The 18,848-nt window shown below is 45.0% G+C and overlaps 1 long non-coding RNA gene across 1 annotated transcript; it reads left to right on the plus strand.

Moving 5' to 3' along the window:
* Positions 1–7,185: 7,185 nt before the first annotated feature.
* Positions 7,186–13,516, plus strand: LOC149310314 (uncharacterized). Its single transcript, XR_016281559.1, has 3 exons — positions 7,186–7,315; positions 9,699–10,096; positions 13,472–13,516. It is a non-coding gene; the product is annotated as an uncharacterized LOC149310314 (long non-coding RNA).
* The last annotated feature ends 5,332 nt before the right edge of the window (positions 13,517–18,848 follow it).

The raw sequence follows: 18,848 nt of genomic DNA on the forward strand, positions 1-18,848 counted from the left end.
GAAAGAGTGTGGACTCAAGAAAGAATATTAAAAGGCTACGTATTGTAATTCCAAGCTACAATGGCAATACATGAATGGGGGCGGGGGGAGTCGTCTGCGTTTTGAAGTTAAAAAAGACTGAATATAATGTGAATACACACAGGAATTTAAACATATATTGTTATAACTGGTTTTTTAAAATAAATGTGTGGAATGCTGTTTATTGGATGTTTGGAAATCAATAAAAAATATTGGAGGGAAGAAGAAACAGAAATGTAAATGGCATGCCAGGAATTAAATAGGAAAAGAAAAAGAAAGAAAGAGGAATTAAGGTCAGAATGAGAATTACAGCAGAATAAATTTGAATTTGTAGAATAAAAAAGACTGAGATGAACAATTAGGATCTGAAATGGAAAAACCTAAAATTGGAAGAGGTTAGAAGGGAAGAGGGGAGTTCACAAATAAAACGGACGCCAAAGGATTCCGAAGTTTAAGTGCCAGCAGCAGGGATAATAAACAATCCTCTCGTTTTCCCAAAACCAGCATAAATATGGGAATACCTGAGGAGGATGAAATGAAAGTTTGCTCCACTTTTGGTTGAAGGAGGTTTAGGTGAGGCTTATTTATTTCTGTTTTGCCTTTCTCCTAATACAAGATGGCTAACAAATTGGAAACAGAACAAAAGCTTTACAGTGTAAACACAAAGTTTAAAAGACGCACAACTGAACAATTTTCATAGAATCATAGAATCGTAGAGTTGGAAGAGACCACTAGGGCCATCCAGTCCAACCCCCTTCTTCTGCCATGCAGGAAATCCAAATCAAAGCATCCCTGACAGATGGCCATCCAGCCTCTGTTTAAAGACCTCCAAGGAAGGAGACTCTATCACCTTCCGAGGAAGGAGTGCATTCCACTGTCGAACAGCCCTCACTGTCAGGAAGTTCCTCCTAATGTTCAGGTGGAATCTCTTTTCCTGTAGCTTGCATCCATTGTTCCGGGTCCTGTTCTCTGGAGCAGCAGAAAACAAGCTTGCTCCCTCTTCAATATGACATCCTTTCAAATATTTAAACAGGGCTATCATATCACCTCTTAACCTTCTTTTCTCCAGGCTAAACATCCCCAGCTCCCTAAGTCGTTCCTCATAGGGCATGGTTTCCAGACCCTTCACCATTTTTGTCGCCCTCCTTTGGACACATGGCTCCAGTTTCTCAATGTCCTTTCTGAATTGTGGTGCCCAGAACTGGACACAATATTCTAGGTGGGGCCTGACCAAAGCAGAATACAGTGACACTATTACTTCTCTTGATCTAGACACTATACTTCTATTGATGTTGCCTAAAATAGCATTGGCCTTTTTAGCTGCCGCATCACACTGTTGACTGATGTTCAACTTGTGGTCTACTTGGACTCCTAGATCCCTTTCACACGTAGTTTCATTCAGCCAGGTGTCACCCATCCTATATCTGTGCATTTTATTTTTCCGCCCTAAGTGCAATACCTTACATTTCTCTGTGTTGAATTTCATTTTGTTGGCTTTGGCCTAGCTTTCTAGTCTATTCAGGTCATTTTGAATCTTGATCCTGTCCTCTGGGGTATTAGCTATTCCCCCTAATTTGGTGTCATCTGCAAATTTGATAAGTATGCTCCCAATTCTGTCATCCAAGTCATTGATAAAGACGTTGAATAACACTGGGCCCAGGACAGAGCCCTGTGGGACCCCACTGGTCACTTCTCTCCAGGATGAAAAGGAGCCATTGCTGACCACCCTTTGGGTTCGGCCGGTCAACCAATTACAGATCCATGTAACAGTTCCTTTGTCTAGCCCACATTTTACAAGCTTGTTTGCAAGAATGTCATGGGAAACCTTGTCAAAGGCCTTACTGAAATCCAGATATACTATATCCACAGCATTCCCTTCATCTAACAAGATGGTAATTTTGTCAAAGAAAGAGATTAGGTTTGTCTGGCATGACTTGTTTCTCTGAAACCCATGTTGACTTTCTGTGATGATGGCATTGCCTTCTAGATGTTCACAGACTCTCTGTTTAATGATCTGCTCCAGAATCTTTCCTAGAACTGATGTCAGACTAACTGGAGGATAATTGTTGGGATCCTCTTTTTTTCCCTTTTTGAAGATGGGGACAACGTTTGCCCTCCTCCAGTCTGCTGGGATCTCTCCTGTTCTCCAGGAGTTTTCAAATATGATTGCCAATGGCTCCGATATTACTTTTGCCAGTTCTTTTAATACCCTTGGATGGAGTTCATCTGGTCCTGGAGACTTGAATTCATTTAGATTAACAAGGTGTTCCTCTACTATCTCTTTACTTATTCTGTGCTGAAATTCCCCTATTCTGTCCTCTGCTCCATTATCCTCAGATTGAGCACCCTTTGCCTTTTCTGAGAAGACTGAGGCAAAGAAGGTCTTGAGGAATTCTGCCTTTTCTCTGTCTTCTGTTAGCATTTTGCCATCTTCTCCACGCAGTGGCCCTACCGTTTCCTTCTTCTTCCTCTTGCTGCGGACATATCCAAAAAAGCCCTTTTTATTGTTCTTAACCTCTCTAGCAAGACTGAGCTCATGCTGCGCTTTAGCTTTTCTGACTTTACCCCTACACATGCCTGCTATTTCTTTGAATTCCTCTTTGGTGATTTCCCCCTTTTTCCATTTCTTATACATCTTCCGTTTGAAATTTAGCTCCGTTGAAAGTTCCTTAGTCATCCATCCTGGTTTCTTGAGACACGTCCCGTTTTTCTTTCTCACTGGAACTGTTTGAAATTGTGCCTTCAGTATCTCTCTTTTGAGAAAGTCCCATCCGTCCTGAACCCCCTTCTCTTTTAGTATTCCTGACCACAGGATCACCCTCAATACTTCTCTAAGTTTATTGAAATCCGCTCTCCTAAAGTCTAGGATGCGTGTTTGACTCTGCCTGGCTTCTCCTTTCCACTGTATTACAAACTCCAGGAGAACATGGTCACTTCCACCTAAGGATTCCACCACTTGCACCCCATTAACCAAGTCATCCTTGTTGGTTAGGATCAGATCTAAAATAGCTGACCCCCTTGTTGCCTCTTCCACCTTTTGGACCATGAAATTGTCTTCCAGGCAAGTGAGGAATTTGCTAGACCTTGAGGATTTGGCTGAGTTTGACTTCCAGCAAATATCAGGATAGTTGAAGTCGCCCATCACTATTTTAACTTTTTGAGGTGTACTGGTATTGTCCACTATTACCAGGGACAAAATGTAGGACAAATTCGAGACCAAACTGTAGGACAACTGCAGGACAAAACTCAGCCCAAACTGTAGGACATTTAAGGTCCTCCATTTTCTTAAATGTCCTACATTTTGGGCTGAGTTTTGTCCTGCAGTTGTCCTACAGTTTGGTCTCGAATTTGTTCCACATTTTGTCCCTGGTAATAGTGGACAATTATGGCAACCCTAAGCTGCCAGTGAATGCATGCCAAAGACAATGGAGCAGTTTTTGAAAGGTTCCGACTGGGCCCTGGATATTTTGGAAAGCCCTTCAGAAGATGTCACAGAGGGAAATGGTGTGAGAATTTTTAGGAGGGTGGTTAAGCAAAATAAAGACGTATAAACCAAAAACGGCCAGAGAGATGGGGTACCTAAGATTAGCTATAGTCATGGGATAATGTGTCATCGCTATGGGAAGCCTAGACTTTTCAGCCGAACTCTGAGAGGCATTATAAACATTAAAAAATTCCATTCATATCAAGGTGAAACAGCTGTAAAATAGACTTCTGACAGGTTAATTGGACAAAGAAAGATAGTTTTCATACCGGTGTGGGACAAGATGTGGGCACATAGAAGAGGAATTTGGGGCGTTGTCAGGTCTTGGCGCTGCTCAGACCTTTTATGACAAAACCTGACTAATCTTTACTCAGGAAAACATACAGGGAATTTTGGGTGAAACTGAGGGAATTCCCATTTCCTTATTCATATTGTGCCAAAGAGAGAAAGGAAAGTACTTATAAAGTGGCAATAGCTCTGGTTTGAATTCCTCAAAGGATGAGCTGGTTACTTTCAGTAGAAATATGATGGGAGTGCAAGGGCAAAGTTGTGTTGTTTTGAAGGAGCCCGGGTGGCATAGGGGTTAAATGCCAGTCCTGCAGTTACAAGGTTTTGAGTTCGATTCCAAGGGGCTCCAAGATTGACTCAGCCTTCCATCCTTTTGTAGGTCGGTAAACGGAATCCCCAGCTTGTTGGGGACAATTGGCTCACTGATTGTAAACTGCTCAGGGAATGCTGAGTTCACAGTGAAGTGGTATAGAAATGTCCTTGCTCTTGCTATTGTTGTTAGCTGCCCTCGAGTCGTCCCCAACTTGATGGTGAGAGACCTCCAAGGCTCCCCGTCCTCCGCTATTCCGCTCGGTCCCTGCAAACCCATGGCTGTGACCCTCCTGGTTGGGTCCAGGCATCTGACATGCGGCCTTCCTCTTGTTCTGCTTCCCTCCACCTTTCCTAGCATTATTGTCTTCTCATGATGTGGCCAAAGTACAATAGTCTCAACTTGACCCTCTTTGCTTCCAAGGAGAGCCTTGGTCTGATCTGTTCAAGGACCCATTTGTTCGTCTTCCATGGTTGTCTATGGGATCCTAAGTCCTCTTCTCCAGCCCCACATTTCGAAGAAGTTGCTTTTCTTTCTGTCTGCTTCCTTCACTATCCAGCTCTCACATCTGTACATAGCAATGGGGGATACATTGGCTTGGACCAGGGGTAGGCAACCCTTTTGAGCCGGGGGCCGGGTTGCTGTTCCTCAGACAACTGGGGGGCCGAAGCCAAAAAATAAATAAATAATTTTTTAAAAATTAAATAAATAAATAAACCGGGACAAATGTAGGACAAAATTTTCAAATGGAGGGCACTTTTTAAATAAAAAATGGAGGACACGTGAAAAAATTTGCTGATTTTTAAAAAAATGTTAAGATAAATTTATGTTTCTGAGGCTTCTATAGACAATTGCCCCACCATGCCCCTTGCGCGAGATGCCAAAGGCCCCGGCGGCAATCAGCGGCAGGACCGGGCTGGGGCCGGTCCCAAGGCCTTGCCGGGCCGCAGGTTGCCTACCCCTGGCTTGGACAATTCTGACTTTAGTGCTCAGTTGGATATATTTGTCACCATTTTAGTTTGTTGTTAGTTGCTCTTGAGTCCATTCCTGTGGATGAGGCATCTCCAAGACTCCCTATCTTCCATTGGATTCTTGCCCAGATCCTGCAATAAGCCCTTGCCCATAATAACCCCTTGATTATCCATCTGGTTTGTGGCCCTCCTCTCTTTCTTCTACCCTCTACCTTTCCTAGCATTATTGTTTTTCCTAGGGATCCATGCCTTCTTCTGATGTGGACGATGCTCCGCTCTGGGCATCAACAGACTCCAGCTCCCAGAATTCCACAGCCTTGACCCAGGGCAGTTAAAGTGGTGCCAAACCAGGTTATTTCTCCATTGTGGATGCAGCCCTGGATGACAAAAGGCATCTCTCCAAAATGTTGGAGAGGCTGACACCTTGGGCTCTTTTGAACATATGTGGTTGGACTGTCCCAAGGTTAAAGATTTTTGAATGTATGTATTTCTTCTGTGGCCATTATCTCTGTTCTTACGTTCAGCATTAAACCTGCCTTTGCACTTTCTTCTTTGACCTTCCTCAGTAATTGTTCCAGGTCTCTGATGTCTTCTGCCAATATTATGGTATCATCCGCGTACTTTGAGTTCTTGATGTTCCTTCCTCCTGTCTTCACTCCTTCTTCATCTGAGTCTAACTTTGCTTTTATTATGATGTTTTCACCATGTAAGTTTTCAGCAACAGCAAATACCAGTTGTAATTAAACAGCAGCCAGCAGAATGCAAACATCATTAGAACGACAACCTAAAAAATATGGGGCCAAGCAATGTTACTTATTTCAATTTACATTTACATTTTCATTTTTTTTGAGGGCCTAAATATCCTGAAGACACCAGATCCCCTCTGTTCATGGGAGCTAAGCAGGGTCAGCCTTGCTTAGTACTTGGATGGGAGACTGCCAAAAAGTACTTGGCGCTGAAGGTAGTATTTCAGAGGAATTGGTAAAACCACCTTTTACTTATACAAATAAATCCGAATCAATGGGTCGGTTCAGCAGTGGAGTGTGGGTCACACTACATTTGCCTCAATCACATCATTTTCTTGCTGTAAAATAATATAAAATAGCCCACTTGTGGTTCACATTGAAGAATGAATCGATTTATTCCTGCAGGAGTCTCTCAAAATAACCCACTTGTAGTTCACACTGGCAAATTAACTGGTTCAGTTTGAAGCGCTTTCAGTGGGATTCCCCCCCCCCCCGTCCGTCACTACAATCGCATTTACGTACTTCCGTATGCACATCAAAGGGTGGATGAACACAGGTTGTTAACTTCTGCTTCCCCACCCAGTGACCCCTTATCGCACCATAGTAAATTGATTCTGATCTGCATCTCATTCACACTTGCATGGAATTGATTTGTCCAAAAAGATGCAGAAAAAATCAGCGTCAAAAAGATGCGGGTTAAATGGGTCTAGCGCATGACCCCCCTCTCCGAATCCCTTCAGCAATTCGGTTCAAGTGTGAACCAGGGTAATTTAAAACGCTTCAAACCAAATTGCAAACTGGTTTAAAATGTAGTGGGAATGAGGCCTTCCTTATCCAAAATAATTGGGACCAGAAGTGTTCTGCATTTTTTTAATATTGGAATAGTTGCATAAACATCATGCGATATCTTGGAGATGGGACCCAAGTCCAGACACTATTACATGTATTGTGTATAAAATAACCTTAAGGCTATGTGTACAAGGTGTGCATGAAAATTTGTTAATGTTCATACAGACCTTGTACACATAGCCTTAAGGTAATTTTATACACAATACACTTAATAGTTTTGTGCATGAAACAAAGTTTGTCTACACTGAACCATCAGAAAGCAAAGGTGCCACTCACTATTTTTGGAATACTTTGGATTTCTGGGAAAGGGATACTGACAATCTGCACTTGGAAGTGAAAGTGAATGTCCATAAGAGGAACCTTTTTGTTAGTGGTCAAGCAGGGCACGGGTGCAAAAGAGTCCTTCCTTCCTTCCTTCCTTCCTTCCTTCCTTCCTTCCTTCCTTCCTTTCCCCAGTGCACTCACAGACCTGAGTCACACATCCAACTCCATCCTGGTCTCTTTCTCATTTTCAGTGACAAAGCCGAAATTCTGGAGGATGAATCAGGATGACATCTATGGGCAGGGCTGTAACAATCTTATAAAAATCCTGCAAAGAGGTTTAGAGCTGAGTTCAGCGTTTCAGAAGACAGGACTCGCAGATTCTCAGGTAAGAGTTTTCTTCTGCTGCTGCTACAACTCTGCTTTTTTCCTTTTGCTTTTTTGGGTGTCTTCCTTCATGGCAGTCGGGGGTTGGACTGGATGGCCCTTGGGGTCTCTTCCAACTCTTACCACCTGAAATCCGGTGTCCAGTTCTGGGCACCACAATTCAGAGGTTGAGAAGCTGGAGCGTGTTCAGGGGAGGGAGACCGAAATGGTGAAGGGTCTAGGAACCATAAAGTTTTATGAGGTGAGACCTAGGGAGCTGGGGATGTTTAGCCTGGAGAGAAGAAGATTAAGAGGTGATATGATAGCCCTGTTTAAGTATTTGAAGGGATGTCATATTGAGGAGAGAGCAAGCTTGTTTTCTGCTGCTCTGGAGAAAAGGACCTGGAACAATGGATACAAGCTACAGGAAAAGAGATTCCAGCTCAACAGTCAGAGAGCTGTTTGACAGTGGAAGGCACTCCCGCAATGGAGATTTTAGTGGAGTCTCCTTCTTTGGAGGTTTTGAAAGAGGGGCTGGATGGCCATCTGTCAATGAGGGTGCTTTGATTGAGAGTTCCTGCATGGCGGAATGGGGTTGGACTGGATGGCTCTTGGGGTCCCTTCCAATTCTATGATTCGATAAAGACTTTGAGGTCAGCAACAGAGAGCCCTGGGATGTCAAAATAGTTCTCCAGTGACTCTGGAGTCTGCCAGATGTGTGTCCATGGCGGGCGACCTTTTGGGCCTATGAGGAATGCCAAATGCCTTCTTTGAGCCTTGAGAGACATGGATGTGAGAATCATCAGCCTCCTCAAATTAGCTGTCATTGCATGCAGCCGCTTGTCCCTGAGGAGTAGCAAGGAAGCTCATGCCCCCAAAGAAAGGGGAGACGTTTCCACCAATATTAAAACCATTGCACTGGTTGCTAGTTTCCAGGCAAAGTATAAAGTGTTGGTTGTTATCTTTAAAGCCCCACATGGCTTGGGCCCAGGTTTACTACTGGAACACCTGTTCCCATATAATCCACTCCGTAAACTCAGGTCCTCAGGATGACATTTACTCCAACCAGCCAGAATTAGGTTGGTGACTGTCACCCAGAGGGCCTTTTCATCAGTCACCCCCAGACTGTAGAATAACCTACTGGGAAAGATTCAATAGAATCATGGAGCTGGAAGAACCAGAAGGGCCATCCAGTCCAGTCCAATTCTGCCATGCAGGAACTCACAACCCTCCAAGAGATGGCCATCCAGCCTCTGTTTAAAAACCTCCAATGAAGGGAGATTACACCACAGTGTAAGGCAGCGTCTTCCACTGTTCAGCAGCTCATTAGAAGTTCCTCCTAATGTTGAGGTGGAATCCCTTTTCCTGGAGCTTACATCCATTGTTCCGGGTCCTGTTCTCTGGAGCAGCAGAAAGCAAGCTTGCTCCCTCCTCAATATGGCATCCCTTCAAATACTTAAAGAGGGCTCTCCTATCACCTCTCAATCTGCTGTCTGAGTCAACTGTCTAATTAACAATTTGTAAGCCATTCTGGCAGAAGAGTGAGATATAAATACTCTAAATGAAATGAATGCATGAACTGCAAACAGTAGTAACAGTCTACTTCTTCTTACAGGCCTACATAGTCAATTTAAAACAATGGATTTAAAATTGGTATATTCTAAATGTTATGTCTGGGTGATTTTATTGTGTAGTGGTTGTTTTAATCCTATATTTATGTGTTTTAACCTATGTTTTTAAATGGTCATGTGTGTTTAATTATATATTGTATTTTAATCTATGTTATACCCCACGTTGAGCCTTAGGGAGAGGCACATAAATACTACAACTACTACTACTAATAATAATAATTTCAAAAAATTTTGGACCCAGGTTGAAATCATTTGTCTGTAGGACTGTGGGATGAACTTGCTGGAGACATTTGCTTTTACACTCTCTCTTCTACTCTTTTTAAACCCTAACCCTAACCCCTAAGAAAACTCTGTGGTAAGTTTGCCTTAAGGTTGCCATAAGTCACAAATGATTTGAAGGAGGACAACAACAACAAGAATTTTTAAAAAGAAAATTCAGTGAAGTCATTGTCCAGACAGAGAAATATTGTTTGTTGTGGCGCTACACTTGTTCTGTGCCTTCCAGTCATTTCCGACGTATTGCAAAAGTGAACCTATCTTTGGGGTTTTCTTGGCAAGTTTCTTCAGAGGGGGTTTGCCTTTGCCTTTCTCTGAGGCCGAGAGAGTGTGTCTTGCCCAAGATCACTCACTAGTTTTTCACGATTGAGTCAGGGTTTGAACCTTCATCTCCAGAGTCGTGGTCCAGTTGGTTCTGGCTCTACACTAGCTAGCTTTTATACTATAAGATGCATAGGGTGTGCTGAGATTTGAATACATCTCACATACATCTTTCAGTTGGATCCTCTTCGAAGATCATAAATCCATCACTATGGCATGCTCAGAGATGGCTGCCCAAGAAGGTCACCAGAGTCACTGGACATCAGAGGCCACCAGGGCCCTTATCATGGAGGTGAGCAGAAGTCCTCACAGTATAAGCCTGATAGCAATTGGCAAGCGTCCCAGGGCGCAAGTATGGGAAGCAGTGAAGGCTGGGATGGTCCAGAAGGGATATTCTTGGGAAACATCTCAGCTCAACAGTCGATGGAAGTGCCTGAAAGCAGCCTTTCACAAGGAGCGGAAATACCAAGAGCGACATGGCACCCCAAGTGCTGATCCACCTGAAGCCTATGACTTAATGCTTGGGATATGGGTGAAGACAGAAAGGTTGGATTTTGGAGGCCGGCAGCAGGCAGGTGAGTGTCTGTATGGGAAGGCATTATGCTGCTAGATCTCAGGTCTTGGGCCTTAAGGCCCGGGGGAGGAATCTCAGGGTGAGAGCACTGTCCTGGAAAGTGTGTGTCTATAACCCCCCCTTTGTTTTAGTTTTGGTGCTTTGGGATCAGGACATTGAATCCACGCTTGGCCATGGAAACCCACTGGATTACAATATAAAGTTGAAGGCTTTCTGTCAGAAATCCCCTGCATTCATATATTCATTTGGGGTTTCTGTCATGAGGGTTATGTGTTTAGGGTTTTGTTTAGAGATTATTAGAATACGTTTATAATGGGTTTGATATATATTGGTTTGTTTGAATATACTAGAAGGAGATAGATTGATGGTTAGCTTCTGTGCTTGCTTATTAGGATTGGAATATTACAATGTTAGGGAGTTACCCAGCCAGGCAGAGACTGTTCCTGTGTTGGGAGGGGGAGTTAGACCTTAAGAGTTATTGCTATTGCTTATAGCAGCGGTAGGCAACTTTTTTGAGCCGGGGGCCGGGTTGCTGTCCCTCAGACAACTGGGGGGCCGAAGCCGGGGGGTGGAGCTTCCACCCGCTGGGGGCGGAGCCGCACATGGGGTGGAGCTTCCACCCTCTGGGGTGGAGCTGCATGCCAGGGCGGAGCTTCCACTATCCAGGGGCGGAGCCACATGTCAGGGGCGGAGTTTCCACCCTCCGGGGGCGGAGCCACATAATAATAATAATATTTGCAAGAAGCTACTAAGTAATGCCATAACACAGGAAAAATGTATGCACACTGTCTCAACCCAGAAAAGAGCAAGCAAGTCCATGTGGGGGGATTTTGCAAAGAGAATACCAAAGGATAACAACAATAATACAGTGGAGCCTCCGCATACGCGGTCTTTTTATAGGCGGCTTTGAGCATAGGCGCTCAAAGCCGCCGGTGTGCGCGGGGCGGAAGGGGCGGCACGTCCCATTCAATCAAATGGGCGCGCGCACCCGTTGCACCTCGTGCACCGCCGCGCCACCGTGCACGAGTCCCATTGTTTACAATGGGGCTCGAGCATAGGCGGAAATCGCCATACACGGCGGGATCCGGAATGGATCCCCCGCGTATGGCGAGGTTCCACTGTAGTAGTATATAGTACATCCCTTTCGTCAAACAAAAAGTGACAGTTGCCCCGCCCCCTTTTTGAGTCTTAGTCCCACCCCCTGGATATGTGGGTTCTAGGTCTTGGGGTGTCAAGTTTTGGGGTTCTACCTTTAGGGGTTCTAGGTTTTTGGGGGTGTCAATTTGGGGGGTTCTAGATTTGGGGGTGCTAACTTTTGGGGGGGTTCCTCAGGACCTCCCCTGAACCCCCAAAGGGCGGCCATTTTAGTTTTTACTAAACATGTTTTTGGGGGTGCGTGTGACCCCTCTGTGAACCCGTCTCATCCTGCCCGACCACTAGGAACAGGCCCCGTCTCTATCCAATGAACGGCGTAGCGGCAAGGGGTGTTCGAAGATGAGAAGCGGCGGCCATTTTTTCTGCGCCAACGAAGGCTTTCGGGGTGGTTGTGAAGTGTCTCCGAACTCGTCTCAGCCTCCCGAAGTGAACGGTTCAGAGGTCTGCAGCGATCTGTGCTTCGCAAAGGCGCGACACGCAGATCCCTGCCCCTGGCCCCACCCCTAGGGGTGTGTTTTCAAAAAATGGCGCACTTTTGAGTTCCCCGCCCACAACGCTGATTGGCCCAAATCTCCCTTGCCTCTGCGCCAGCCAATGGGTTCTGGCGGAGTGGGACCATGCCCTCGAGGCGCAGAGTATATGAGCAGGAGGGTCTCCGCGGATCCCGACTGCACCTCAGCTACCGCCGGTTATCGCATTTGACGCCCTACCTGCAAAATGCTGAATTTCGAAGAGGTGACACCTGTGACGTCACTTGATATTACAGCTGCTCCTCCGATCAAAAAACGATGTGTTGCAAGGAGGCGAGATACCCTTGAAAAATACGAAGTGATCAAGCAGCTGTTTTCAAAGGACTTTGAAACAGAAGAGTCTCCCCAAAATTCTGACGGTGTGGAGACTGAACGTGATGCAGAGGAGGTGTGTATGGATGGATGGGGGGCAAAAGAGCAGTCATCTGAAACTGTATAGTAAAGTGTTTTTAAATTAGTTTTAAATATTATTTTTGCAGGAGTCCACACTCGATGACAAGGCAAGTTGTAGCTGTTATGATGGGAACCCTCATGAACAAGTTAATCAAGCGCTTGACCTGGGAGTGGAAGAGCAGCACATCGTGGCTCCAAAGAAAAGAGGAGGAGTTATGAAAAAGTTAATGAAAGTTGTCTTTTATGCAATAATTCAACATGTAAAATTTGAAAGTTTAAAGCAAAAATGTCCGGGGTGCTTATATGATGAAGGAAATCAAGAAGCTCACTGTTGTTTAATGTGGGACAGTAAATATATTAATTCTGTTTTAAAATCTCTGTGTTCTAAGCTGGACATGAAAAAATATCTGCAATATGTTATTACTCTTGCTGTTGCTTTAGATTCTCTGTCTTTGAAAACGAAGCACCTTATCTTGGGTTCTCAAATACAAAATCGTATTTTAAGTTCAAATTTTCCTTCAGACACGGTAGCTCTGTTAATTAAAGAAAACGATAAAATTTATTTACACTATGCTGAAAAACTAGTTTACCGTGTAAAATATACCTATTTCCTCAATTCTTGCCACCGCTGTGTTAAAAATGAATAAATAAAAGAGGAATAAATAAAATGCTTCTTTATATAAAACAATTCTCTTCTCATTTTTTGTAAAACAGTGTGTGTGAGAAAGATGGGGAGGGGGATTTCTCTGGTGGGAAATCTATTTGCCTTTCTCATGGGAAGCAGAACCATCAGTAAGCCTCTTTCCTTTTGGGAATAAACAGGGCTTATCTTTTCAAACAGAAAAATTTATAGCATTCTTATATAATGTTTCAGGGTGGAGAGGGGTTTGTCCTCTTTATGATTCTATGTCCATCCCAACTTTGCTTAAAGACCTCCAGAAAAGGAGAGTCCACTGCCTCCAAGGCAGACTGCTGGCAAACAGACATAACAGTTGAGAAGTTCTTCAGCATGTTTAGACAGAATCTCTTTTCTTATCATTTGAATCCATTTGTTCATCTAGTATTCTCAGCCACTTCATCTGGGCAACAGCATTTCCCTGAGCCATGCGTGGAGTTGGCAGACAGAGCAGGGAGTTGTGAGCGGGGTAGAGGTGCTCTTTGTCCTCCACTTTTGCATTCCTTTTCTGGTCATTTCTGCCAGCTGGGTCACGGTGCTATAGGCATGTTAAGATGATAGCGGTAAGTGTGGGATGGTCATTCCTTGACTTCATGACCTTTTGCCACCATCACATTCACAGGTCTCAATAGTCCATTTGTGGAACGCCGCTTGAAGGACATTCATCAGAACAACACCCAGATGCAGGAATACATGTTTGAAATATCGAGATGCCTGTCAACCACTCAGCGTCAACTCAACCAAATTCTTGCCAGACCCTCAAATGCTCCACAGGATTGAGCTGGATGATGCAGGGAGATGGAAAGGCTGGGCTGAGGCTGGCAGAGGCTACGAACATGGCCACCCCTCCTGGCAGTTTTATGGGCATGTCAGCCTGGGCACTCCCTCTTCTCTCCCTTCTGTTTCCTCTTTGGAGGAAAGCCTTGCTCCCTTTCTTTATCTCCCTTTGTGAAACTGGAAAAAACACCTTTAATCATTAAAGGAACCTACTTTTCCCACCAACACTTTCTTTGGACCTTTCTTAGAACCCATACCTCCTTGTCAGGATAATTTCCTGGTGGCTGGATGAGAGGTCTGCATCCTCTTCAACTGTCCCAGTTTGGCAAAAACAGCCCTGGTTAATCCTGTGCCACTTTTCCAGCTGTTTTTCAAATGCCCCAGTCTCTCTCCCATTGCAGAACTAATGTGGTTTGACCCCACTTGAACTGCCATGGCTCCATCCTAACAACAACCCTATACTCTTTCCCTCACAAGCTTGGAGGCTGTGCGGGAGATAATATTCTGGAGGGATAAAAATGTGGCAACTATCTGGAGTGCTGCAGGGAATGTTAGGAAGTCTCTTGCTTAGGGGAATTTTAATTAGCTCAAATATAGCTGACAGGAGGCCCTAATAACACCACGTGCCGGAATCGGGTCCCAACAGTGTATACCAGTGGTCACCAGCAAGCCCCAAGAGAAAGAGATGCTGATACCAACTAGGTACAATTAAACTAGTAAGATTTATTAAAGCACAGGGAAAATTACACAGCAAAAGGTGAACATACACACACACATTCAATGCTACAGCAGGGGATGGGTGAGTTAGGGAGATAAGTTTGAGAAAGAGAGACACCACTAGGGAATACTACCTTAGAAGTCTTCTCAGGGAAGTCCTGATGAAGCTTGGAGAGATAGTGGATCACGGCCACAGGAGCGCGGGGGAAGAGGGCCGCGGGAGCTAAGATCAGAGTTCAAACTGGCATGGACCAGCTTGCAACCTGGTGATAGCACAAGGAGGGTCCAGAAACCCAGGGTTCTTATAGTGCGAAACATATCTGGAGGCTAGGGAGACTTGCTAGACAAAGGTGTTTTGCTTGGGCTTTGTTAAGCCAAGAGCAAGTGATGTGTTGCACAATGCATTCAGGTCTGGACATAATTCGGAGGGGCATCCGACTTGATTACTGAGTCGTTAAGCTGATCATTGGCCCATTAAGTGAGAAGCCAAGTCTATTGTCTTCCTTGGGTGAACAGAGGCGATTCTGATTTGGCGACTCCCAAACTTCCTATGGGAAATTTCCAATTCCATCTTTTTCTGGGGCTCTGCCTTTGCAAGGTGAGCTGCCTACGTGGGCTCCTCCTCGCCTTTGGCTTAATGGCAGGTCCTCTATCAGGTCAGTCAGGGGTCATAGTACATACCACATGTACCCAAAATTTTATTAGAACCAAACTTGAGAACAGGAGGCTGAACCATCTCCCCAAATTGTGCGATTTGCCAGACACAATGCACACTGTGACTTAGGCTAGGGTTGCCATACCTGAGGACCTCCAAACCGGGACAAATGTAGGACAAGGTTTAAAAATGTAGGACTTTTTAAAAACTTTCCTGGCCAGGAAATTAAAAAAAAAGGTCTTACATTTTTAAACCTTGTCCTCCTCCTCCTCCTCCTCCTCCTCCTCCTCCTCCTCCACCTCCTCCTCTTCCCGGCTTGGGAGGAAGTCTAGGCCTGCTCCCAGGCTGGGAAGGGGCGTGGTGGCCGCTTGGCATCGTGGCGAATGCCGCGGTGCCAAGCGGCCTCCTCCTCCTCCTGGCTTGGGAGGAAGCCTAGGCCTGCTCCCAGGCCGGGAAAGAGTGCGGGGGCCGCTTGGCATCGCGGCGATTGCTGCGGTGCCAAGTGGCCTCCTCCTCCTCCCGGCCTGGGAGGAAGCCTAGGCCTGCTCCCATGCTGGGAAGGGGTGTGGGGGCCACTTGGCATCTCGGCAATTGCCGCGGTGCCAAGCGGCCTTCTCCTCCTCCCCGGCCTCATGGAGGCCTTGGAGGACCCCACGATTGCGGAGCCACCTCCAAGGCCTCGCTGTGGCCTGGGAGGGAGCGTCTCCGCGGCCGGAGCTCTGACCGCGGAGAGCGCTCCCAGGCCTCAGCGAGGCCATGGAGGACCCCGCAGTGCACGCAGGGGCGGAGGTGGCCGCGGGTGGTGCCGTCCCGGTCTTGGCGCCAAACCGGACCGGGACCGGGACGGCACCACCCAAAGCGGGATTGCCCCACCTACAGGCAGGATATGGCATCCCTAACTTAGGCAGATTGCTGCCAACAATCGGAAGATCACTTTTATGTGCTTATTTGCAGAATATGTGTGAGTTTGGCCATAAACCCAGAGAGGACGTCCGGTAACAGTCTGCCTAATTCTGCATCTGTTTGGTAAAGTTTTCATAAGGCTGCAGCAGCAGAAGTGTAGTGTCCAGATCGAGGGAAGTAATAGTGCCACTCTCTTCTGCTTTGGTCAGGCCTCACCTGGAATAATCCTGTGTCCAGTTCTGGGCCCTACAGTTCAAAAAGGATATTCAAAAGAGATGTTTTGGGGGGTGCGTGTGACCCCTCTCCAAATTTGTCTCAGACCCCTGTTCACTAGGAACATGTCCTGTCCCTGTCAGCTCATGGATGTAGCTTCAGCACATGTGTTCATGTGACAAGTGGTGGCCATTTTGATTGTGCAAAGCATAGATTTCTTGGATGTGTAACCCCTCGCGGAACTTGCCTTGGTGTCCTCAATGGGAAGAAAGCTGTTTCCAGTCTCTCAGAACCACACAGGTGCCAACTTTTGGGGATTTGAGGTTTGGGATACCACTTTTGGGGTTCTAGATTTTGGGGGTGCCAACGTTTGGGGTTTCATAGCAGCCTCCCTTGTACCAAAGTTGGTGGCCATTTTGGTTGCAGCAAAGATGTTTTTGTGATGCGTATGACCCCTCTCTGAACTTGTCTCAGGACCCCCGACCACTAGGAATCGGTCCTGTCCCTATAGATCACTGATGTAGCTTCAGCATGTGTTTGAATATGAGAAGTGGCGACTATTTTGATTGCGCAAAGCATAGATTTTGGGGTATGTGTGACCCCTCTCTGAACTCGTCTCAGTCTCTCCAAGGGAAAGGAATGGGTTTCCAGTCTGTCAGAACCACACAGATCCCTGGGGAAGGTTGTTTGTGCTTCGCGAAGGTGAGGCGCAAGGATCGGTTCTCTTTTCTCCTCCCCAAGGGGCATTTTTTCCAGAATGGTGCTGATTGGTCCAAAGCCCCCCAACCCCAGTGCCATCCGATGAGTTCTCTCTCGCATAAATTCACCCAAAGCCTATGGCATTTGCATGCCTTTTCACTTTTGTTCAGTCTGGTATTCCAAAATACACTCAGATTTTTCTTCCAAAGTGTGTGTTTAGGGGGCAGGGGGGGGGGGGGCTCTCTCTTTCTCTGCCAAATCTGGATGGTTGGAGAGCATGGAAACGATGCCCTTTGAAAAAGGGATTAAAGGACAGCCCCAAAGACACTCACACTTGTGGGATTTGCGTGCCTTTTCACTTTTGCTCAGTCTAGTCTTTCAAAAACCATTGAGATGTTTTCCTTTTTTTAAAAAAATTTTTTAAATTTTAAATTTTATTAATAATTTTTAATTTTTAATAGCAACAAACAATACAATATATACACGTACACACAAATAAAACACCAAACATACCCATTCCCACCCCCTATACACATATTCACTCCTCCCATACTTTAACATCCCACCCCCCCTTGACCACAATCTTACCTCTTACCTACACTCATTCCTTTGACTTCCTTCCTCCTTGGATTATCTTATTTCTCTGTGTATCTCTTCTTCCATTACTTAACTATCCGTATTATACCTTATTTACTGTACATACATCAGTTCCTCCATCACGGATGCTATGCTTTCCTCAGCATACATATAATCACATTTCTCTTTATAACACAAATCAGCCCAACATTTGTCTCTCATATTCTAATAACTCATTTAGTATCTACAAACGCTTCACCATATTGCTTCCTCATATACTCAAATACCAGTGTCCATTCATCGTTAACTCTTTTTGTTATATTCCCCATTCTTTCATCTCTTATTGTTTGTGTCATTTTATCCAATACTATTATTTCCATAAGTTTTGAAATCCATTGATCTACTTCTGGAATGGTTTTTGTTTTCCAATTCTGAGCAATTAAAATTCTCGCTACTGTTGTCATATAAAATAATTGTTTCCCACATTTCCTTTCATTTTTGATATCAAATATTCCTAATAGGAAGCTTTCAGGCTTTAAATCTATTTTTATTTGTAATATTTCTTCCATTAAGTCTCTGATTTGTTTCCAATATTTTTTTATAGCTTTGCAATTCCACCAGCAGTGTATAAATGTACCTTCTATTTCGCCACATTTCCAACATTTGTTACTTCTATTTTTATAAATTTTGGCTAGTCTTTCTGGAGTTAAATACCATCGGTAGAACATTTTATACCAATTTTCTTTGATATTTTGTGCTGCACTATACTTCAAACTTTTTGTCCACACAAAAAACCATTGAGATGTTTTCCAAGGTGTTTGTGTGCCTGTGTGCATGCATGTACACACACACACATGGACACACACACACATTTCTATGAAGCCAGTATGTCTGCCCTTATGCCAATATGTCCACACTTGTGGAAATTGCATGCATTTCCACATTTTTTCAGTCTGGTCTTTCAAAAACCATTGAGATTTTATTCCAAAGTGTGTCTGTGTTTCTAATTTTGTGAATCCAGTCTGTCCACCAAGAGAGCAATGGCCACTTTCCCCATCATCCAATATCCCTCAATGGAGAGCAATGGAGGTTTCCCTCCATTGGCCCAAGGCTTCCAGGGACTACTTTTCTTGGCCATTGTGATGCGTACGATGAAGGCGGAAGGGTCAGGCTGCCTCTGGCCAACTGCCAGCCTCCATGGACTTCTCTGGTCAGAAGGGAAGGGAGAGCCAGGCTGAGTGGTTAGAGCAACTGGGGGCCAAAGGAGACTGAAAGCCGCCTCTCAAAGAGGAAAACAGAAACAGCTGGAATGCTTCTCAAAGCTGGAGCTATTTCCTAAAGTTAACTAAGGGATTCTAAGCTGATCAGTTTATATCTCTGAATATTGGCTCTTACTCAGGGTTAGGAGGGCAAGGAAAAGGAAGGGCAGAAAATCGGAGAACGGAGGGGAATTTGGGGT

This window comes from Sceloporus occidentalis, unplaced genomic scaffold, assembly GCF_023333645.1.
Source record: "Sceloporus occidentalis isolate IW3139 unplaced genomic scaffold, rSceOcc1.0.p SCAF_6, whole genome shotgun sequence".
In the NCBI taxonomy this organism is placed as follows: domain Eukaryota; kingdom Metazoa; phylum Chordata; class Lepidosauria; order Squamata; family Phrynosomatidae; genus Sceloporus; species Sceloporus occidentalis.